The 8,004-nt window shown below is 41.0% G+C and overlaps 1 protein-coding gene across 1 annotated transcript in view; it reads right to left on the minus strand.

The window, feature by feature from the left end:
* The window catches only part of LOC111982464 (phosphoinositide 3-kinase regulatory subunit 5), a 32,617-nt gene extending 30,168 nt beyond the window's left edge, over positions 1 to 2,449 (minus strand). Inside the window, exon 1 of the mRNA XM_070433788.1 lies at positions 2,235 to 2,449. The gene's annotated coding sequence lies outside the window, so the exon portion shown is untranslated. The remainder of the gene's footprint in view (positions 1 to 2,234) is intronic.
* Between the last annotated feature and the right edge of the window lie 5,555 nt (positions 2,450 to 8,004).

The following is an 8,004-nucleotide window of genomic DNA, read 5'->3' on the forward strand; positions in this document are numbered from 1 at the left end:
TCTGCAGCATTGAAGGTCCTCAAGAACACAATGGCCTCCATCATTCTTAAATGGAAGAAGTTTGGAACCACCAAGACTCTTCCTAGAGCTGGCCGCCCGGCCAAACTCAGCAATCGGGAGAGGAGGGCCTTGGTCAGAGAGGTGACCAAGAACCCGACGGTCACTCTGACCGAGTTCCAGTGTTCCTCTGGGGAGATGGGAGAACTTTCTAAAAGGACAACCAACTCTGCAGCCCTCCACCAATCAGGCTTTATGTTAGAGTGCCCAGACGGAAGCCACTCCTCAGTAAAAGGCACATGACAGTGCGCTTCGAGTTTGCCAAAAGGCACCTAAAGGACTCTCAGACCTTGAGAAACAAGATTCTCTGGTCTGATGAAACCAAGATTGAACTCTTTGGCCTGAATGCCAAGCGTCACGTCTGAAGGAAACCTGGCACCATCTCTACGATGAAGCATGGTGGTGGCAGCAAGTGGGGATGTTTTTCAGCGGCAGAGACTGGAACATTAGTCAGGATCGAGGAAAGATGAACGGAGCAAAGTACAGAGAGATCCGTGATTAAAACCTGCTCCAGAGTGCTCAGGACCTCAGACTGGGGCGAAGGTTCACCTAACAGGACAACGACCCTAAGCACACAGCAAAGACAACGCAGGAGTGGCTTCGGGACAAGTCTCTGAATGTCCTTGAGTGCCCCAGCCAGAGCCCGGACTTGAACCTGATCGAACATCTCTGGAGAGACCTGGAAATAGCAGGTGGGGTATTAGAGTATTATAACTGTGGTCCTCTGTGGCTTTGTTGGTAGCGTTTGCAATGCCAGGATTGAATGTTCGATTCCCGGGAACACTCGTTTGAAGAATGTATGCATGCTAGACTGAGTTGATTTGGATAAAAGCATCTGCTAAATGATATATATATATATATATATATATATATATATATATATATATATATATATATATATATAAATTGTTTGCATGCATACTGTATCCATGCAACCAACACATGCTTATTCATCTACTTCCTCATTGTGTATTAGAATAATGACAGTACAATCACAGGGTGTCTAAAAATAAGTCACCAAAATGCTGCTTGCTGGAGGTCTGCAAGTTTACTTCCTTGTGTGTCAGTGACATTATTTTCGACAGCCCTTACTTTAACATCATCTACCACAAACTCATAAACAGTTTAATAAGCCCAGTTGGGTTTATAGGTGTCGTTTCTGATAGTCACATTTTAATTGATCCATTTGTGGAATTTGCAAGTAAAATCACTTGATATCAGTTTAATGGATAACGACCTCAACTAACCAGAATACCCAATCACCAGAACTTTAACTATCCTTATTACGATTTATTTATTTTATTTAACTAGGCAAGTCAGTTAAGAACAAATTCTTATTTACAATGACGGCCTACCCCGGCCAAACTCTAACATGGATGACGCTGGGTCAATTGCGCGCCGCCCTATAGGACTCCCAATCACGGCCGGTACAGCCTGGAATCGAACCAGGGTCTGTAGTGACGCCTCTAGCACTGAGATGCAGTGCTTTAGACCGCTGCGCCACTCGGGAGCCCCATAATACCCTTTTCTTACACCCCTGGACCAACCGCCAGCCACAAACTCGGAAACACAAGCATTGAGGAAATGATATTACACTTGGGATTTGGTTAGGTTTATTCGATTGGCTAGTCTACTCCCAGGATTAGTGCAAACACAAAATGTTCCCTTCTCAGATGTATGGAACCAGTATTTTCTCCGTTTGCAGTTGTGGGCACAATGGCAACTAGAGATTTGCAATAATAAGGCATCGTCCACAGATGAAGACAACTGACAATACTAACTCATATCCAAGGTCAAACGTCTAAATTTGAATATAATATAATTTTGAATGTCTGAGTCTGGAGTCATAGACACTTGAGTACTTTACAAATTGTCCAGATGTTATATTTCTGAAACTTTTCTATTGCCCATTATTCTGGATTTAGGCTCCGGTAATTTAGACGCCGCGGGTGAGTTAGGACCTCTTGGCAGTTGCTGGACCCGGGTTCGAGTCCCAGTCGGGGCCAAATTCCCCCTTAACCCTCAACCTTCTGGCCCGAAGCCCAGCGCGCCATCGACTGTGCCACAAAAGCATGCTCATACATTGTGAAAAGACAATAGCCTTGCAGGCTTACAACCACAGACAACGCACCAGATCCCCTTCAGGAGATAGCCCAATAGTCCTCCACACTGCTTACCTGCTGTTATCGTCCAGTAACATCCATAGCCTTTTGCCGTTAGTTTGTGCGAAAGCCCCTCAGGTCCAATGACTCCAATCCCACTGCCATTCATTCACAAGAGAGAAGAGGGGGAGCGCAGATGAGCCACTTCCTTTACTAGTGCTGTGTATGGCTCCAGAGAAACAACAGCTGTAGACTACCACCAGTCACAGTAGCCGCAGTAGTAGTAGTGGAGATATAGTCCCTGCACACGCAGAAGGCTTGTGTCAAACAGGAAGTGAATGAGAGAGGTGCATGTAAGCACAATGAGGAAGGCAGAGTGTGGGTGTCTGTTGGCCTCCCTAAAGGAAGTCATTTGTCTCGTTTGTTTGTTTCCCTGCTATTTTCATGACTAAAGATGTGTTTCATTGTTTTGAATGTTGGGCTTTGATCTTTCAATCTTTAGTTTTGACTGGCTGGGTCATTGATTTAATAGGATTGACCAGATTTATTACTAATCCCAATAGTATTTTGCCCCGTCTTTGCAAAGGTAGGTTTCACATATCTCTACCCGATACGCTTGAGAGAAAACACACCTGAGAGTTTGTCCAAGTTCAAGTTGATTCACATGACAGAGGACAACTGAACTCTGAATTGTGTGATGAATAATAAAAGGATACTAATAGAAAAAACAAGTACTTTTAGTTTTACACTGACTTCCTAAAGGTTAATATCTACATAACAACGAGCGTATTTTGAAATGAAAAATGGATCTGGGCTCATTGAAATAGCCACTGTTCCAGGTCCAATTCAGCAGTTCTGTCATTTTCTCTGACAACTGTTTTCTTCTTACTCAGGGCAGACTATTGGTCTCCCTACTTCCCCTGATTCCACTTTGACTGTGATTTGCATTTCATGTGTTACGGTAAATCCCCCCCCCCTCCCCCCTCTCTCTGAGAGGGAACAAGGACCCGAGGCATTAGCTAAAAACAATGGCAGTAAATAAAAAGTAAATTCATGAGGTTCACAATGAAGGGGAATGTGAGTAGTTCCTGTATTATCCTGGGCTTGGGATGGATTACTTTATTCCCATCATATTTTGTTTATATAGTCCCTACTCTGGAAGTCTGAAGTCTATGATTACTATAATAGCTCTAGAATGGTCAAAGGTGAAAATGATATCATTTAAACTGACTTTAAATGTGCATTTGTGTTATTGGGAGAAGAGGCTCAGTCTAAATAATAAAGATGGTTCTCCACTTGCGGTTCAACCAGTGAAGGCCACTGTTACAGATGCCATCATGCCAATGCGATTGAATAGACCCCACAAAGTAGAGTAGCCAACCTGCAACAACAGTGGTGAAACACTGCCACCTCCTGTTACGAAGTCATTAGACTAGAGCGGTGGTGAGGACATGCACGTGCGTCATCATGAAACTTCCCTAGTTCTTTGACTACTGCACAGAATATCCAAAAGGTGCCAGATTAATATTGGTCAATGTTGGATAAACAGCACTACATTGYCTCAACGTTTTAAGTTGTTGGTGATGATTTGGAACAAACGTACCAAGTTCCATTCTGTTCCCTAAAGATGGCGCTCTTTCCACAGCCTCAGGAAATCAACGTGTTACAGGTGCTTGAACAAACAATGCAGAACATCAACTTCCCACTCCACAGCCATCTGAAGAGATAAATGGAATACACAATAAAATAAATGCTGCTGACATTATTGTTCTGGCAACCTAGTTATACGTTTCTGACAGCCACTCTAGCATAGGTGTTAGCAAATGTCCATTAACGTGTGCCAAACAAACCATTTTCCAGACGGGATCTTTGGTTGAGTCTCTTGCCCTTTTATTAGCAGCGAATCAAATATAAAAACCATACCATATGCGAAATCATCGTTCCAATGTGTAAACGGTCAAATGTATGCTCTCCATACCTGTGCATTGCCACTTCCTGGTCACCTGTGTGCCTACACACGTGACCCATGACCCAAGATATAGAGCCCCATAGTAATGTCATAATACCCATAAAACCTAGCAGTCAAACAGGGAAATGATTCCAATTGTTTTTCCTTCACTCATTTTTCCCATAGGAAATTTTAGAAACACTTAAAATAAGGGCTGTGTTTTGTGTAGGCTTACCCTGGTGTTATGTTTTGATAACCATGTAAATGTCTCTCGGACAAGGTGACTTTTATCAATATATTCGGCTCTATTTACTCTCAGATTTGAAAATGTAATTTGCATCAAAGTAGACATCATGCAAGACTACAAATCCCTGGAAGCTCCTGCACATCATCTCTAGCTGCAACCTGGTCTCAGAGAATTTGTATTATTCTGTATGTAAATCCAAGACACTCCGTTTAGTATGGTATGTATTGTGTGAATGTCCATCACCCATTTCGTATGATATGTTACAAATTACAATTTGTACTATATTTTACACATTTGCAAAATGTACAATATGTTATGAATTACAATTCATATTATATGTTATGAATTTGCAAATGTATAATATGTTACGGAGTTGCAAAATGCACAATATGTTACATATTTGCAAAACGTATGATACAGTATGTTACAAATTCTAGCTAGGTGGCTAACGTAAGCTAGCTTGCTAATGTTAGCTAGGCTAGGGGTTAGGTGTTAGGGTTAAGTTTAGCAGTTAGGTTAAATGGTTATAGTTAGGGGAAGGGTTAGCTAAAATGCTAAGTAGTTGCAAAGTAGCTAAAAAGGAGTAAGTAGTTAGTTTCTAATTAACTAAAATGCTAAAGTTGCGCATGATGAAACAACTTTGGGTTACTAGACATTTGCGGTATACACCTACCCATCCACCCCGACCAACCACCCTACTTTTGTTTTTGCCTTACGTAACTATCTGTCTTATGTAACCATACCAAACGTAACATATCATACAAATTGGAGTATCCCAGACTTACATTTACTATGCTACGTCTAGCCTCTGAGACCAGGCTACTAGCTGACACCTTTGCTAACAGGTATTGTGTCAATTTAAAACTTGCACAAGACAGTTCACAAAATTGTCAATTTAAAGAAATGTAGCCAATTTATTCATTTAAAAAATTTAGCTAACATTAGTTTATCCAGAGATTCTTACCTTTGCCTCGATTCGGCAGTCTTTTCCAGATCATTATGGCATTTGTAGTTCTTTATGATAGCCACWTTAGCAGCTAATTGGCATTTCATTTTTGGGGGGTAAATACAGGCGAATATATTGGTAAAAGTCACCTTGTCCTAGAGAGATTTACATGGTTACCAAAACGTAACACCAGGGTAAGCCTACACAAAACACAGCCCTTATTTTAAGTGTTTCTAAAATCCCCTATGGGAAAAATGAATGGTGGAAAACCTAGAGTGTTGTTTGAACTCGTATAAAACCAAGATTTGTGATTTACTGCCAGCTGCAGTTGTGGAATGTTTGCTMACAAGTATAATTCATTGGCTGATCCCTCCCGATGACCAGGATGGAATAATGTGATCCTTCCTTAACCCATAGGAAGTCCCACCAAGTTGACTACTTCAAAATGGTGAAAGTCCTTAATGGCGCTGCTAAAACAGGATTTTGGGCCCTAAAGTCCACTATCTATCTATCTATCTATCTCTATGGCCAAGTCTTATGGGAGAGCCACCCAGATGCTCCAAAGGTTTTACATCATTTCAGCCAGTAGTTTTGAAAGTAGTGCTCAGCAGCCAAAACGGGTCACGGAAAATATGTACTACGTCATCCATTTAGTATGATATGAATTCCAATTCATACAATACATGTATGTTACAAATTTGTTACTGTTTAATATCCCTGACTGCATCTTTAAGTATACCGGAAATGTGACATTATTTTCCAATGGTAAACGGCCTTGATGGGATATCTTCATTTATCCATCATCTTAGAGCCTAGTATAAGAAAATTAAGTAATATATATATATATACAAAGATAGACAAAATATAGACAACACAAAAACAATATTAGTAGGCCAAAATGTCTCCTAGAGTTATAACAGATTTATCAAGCTTTCGAACTCAATTTACAACAGAGAATTTGCTGATTTTAACACACTATTCTAGCAATAGAGCAGGCCTACACTGCAGGGCCTATTTGTAGTCTTTCCACACCGATCTCGACAAACCCTTTCTGTATGGACCTCGCTTTGTGCACGGGGGCATTGTCATGCTGAAAGAGGAAAGGGCCTTCCCCAAACTGTTGCCACAAAGGTGGAAGCACAGAATCATCTAGAATGTAATTGTATGCTGTAGCCTTAAGATTTCCCTTCACTGGTACTAAGGGGCCTAGCCCGAACCATGAAAAACAGCCCCAGACCATTATTCATCCTCCACCAAACTTTACAGTTGGCACTATGCATTTGGGCAGGTAGCATTCCTCTGGCATCTGCCTAACCCAGATTCGTCTGTCATACTGTCAGATGGTGAAGCGTGATTCATCACTCCAGAGAACGAGTTTACACTGCTCCAGAGTCCAATGGCGGCAAGCTTTACACCACTCCAGCCGACGCTTGGCATTGCGCATGGTGATCTTAGGCTTGTGTGCAGCTGCTTGGCCATGGAAATCCATTTCATGAAGCACCCAATGAACAGTTATTGTGCTGACGTTGCCTTCAGAGGCAGTTTGGAACTAGTAGTGGGTAGTGAGTGTTACAACCAAGGAAAGATTATTTTTTACGTGCTACGCGTTTCAGCACTCGGCGGTCTCATTACGTGAGTTTGTGTGGCCTACCACTTCACGGCTGAGCCGTTGTTGCTCCTAGAGGTTTCCACTTCACAATAACTGAATTTACAGATGACGGGGCAGCTCTAACAGGGCAGACATTTGAGGAACTGACTTGTGGGAAAGGTGGCATCCTATGGTAGTGCCACATTGAAAGTCACTGAGCTCTTCTGTAAATCCATTCTACTGCCAATGTTTGACTATGGAGATTACATGGCTGTGTGCTCGATCGTAAACACCTGGTACCAAGGGGTGTGGCTGAAATAGCCGAATTCATAATTTGAGGGCGTGTCCACATACTTTTGTGTATATATAGCGTATTATAGCCGTAATCCCCAATGAAAAGGCTGTGGAAGCATTACSAGAGATATAATATGCATAGTATTCACTGCATTTATTTTCTTAACCAATTGTGAAGTCAGAAATATCGAAAAAGTCATATTTTATAGTGGTCTTGAGCAGTTTATAAAATATGCACAGAAGCCTTATCATATTATAGAATAGGACAAACTTTTTCGTTATTTGCACTTCGTTTCCATGAAGGTTTGATTATTTAACTTTTTGTAAAAAAAAAAAAAAAAAAAAAGGGCTTACTGAATGGGGGGGAAAAGCATTAGGCATGCGTAAAATATGCTTAATAACGCTTAACTGGCTCACAGTCTAAATTATGAAATACAAATGCACCATAATACCCCAGAAATAACAATAATAATAGTACTACTACTACTAATAATAATAAATAGATTAAAAAGCATATATTTTTAACCTAATAAAAGGCTAATGTGACAAAGTCAATATTCATGATAAAATATAAACTTCCATTTCGATTAGCAATATAAAAACGATTCTATATGGAAGCCTTGGATTGTGTAATTTACGTGACATAATCTACGTGATATAATCTACGTGATAATCAGGTAAATTTGATCCGTTTGTTGTTCCTTCGCTTGGCACTTAATTAGCCGTATCTATCTTGTTATCGATAAACTACCAGAGGATGTCGTTGTTCACTCTTTTTACGCGGGAGTGTCACTCCTCAAGATGACCTCAAGCTCTGCAGAC

This window comes from Salvelinus sp. IW2-2015, linkage group LG21, assembly GCF_002910315.2.
Source record: "Salvelinus sp. IW2-2015 linkage group LG21, ASM291031v2, whole genome shotgun sequence".
Classification (NCBI taxonomy): Eukaryota; Metazoa; Chordata; class Actinopteri; order Salmoniformes; family Salmonidae; genus Salvelinus; species Salvelinus sp. IW2-2015.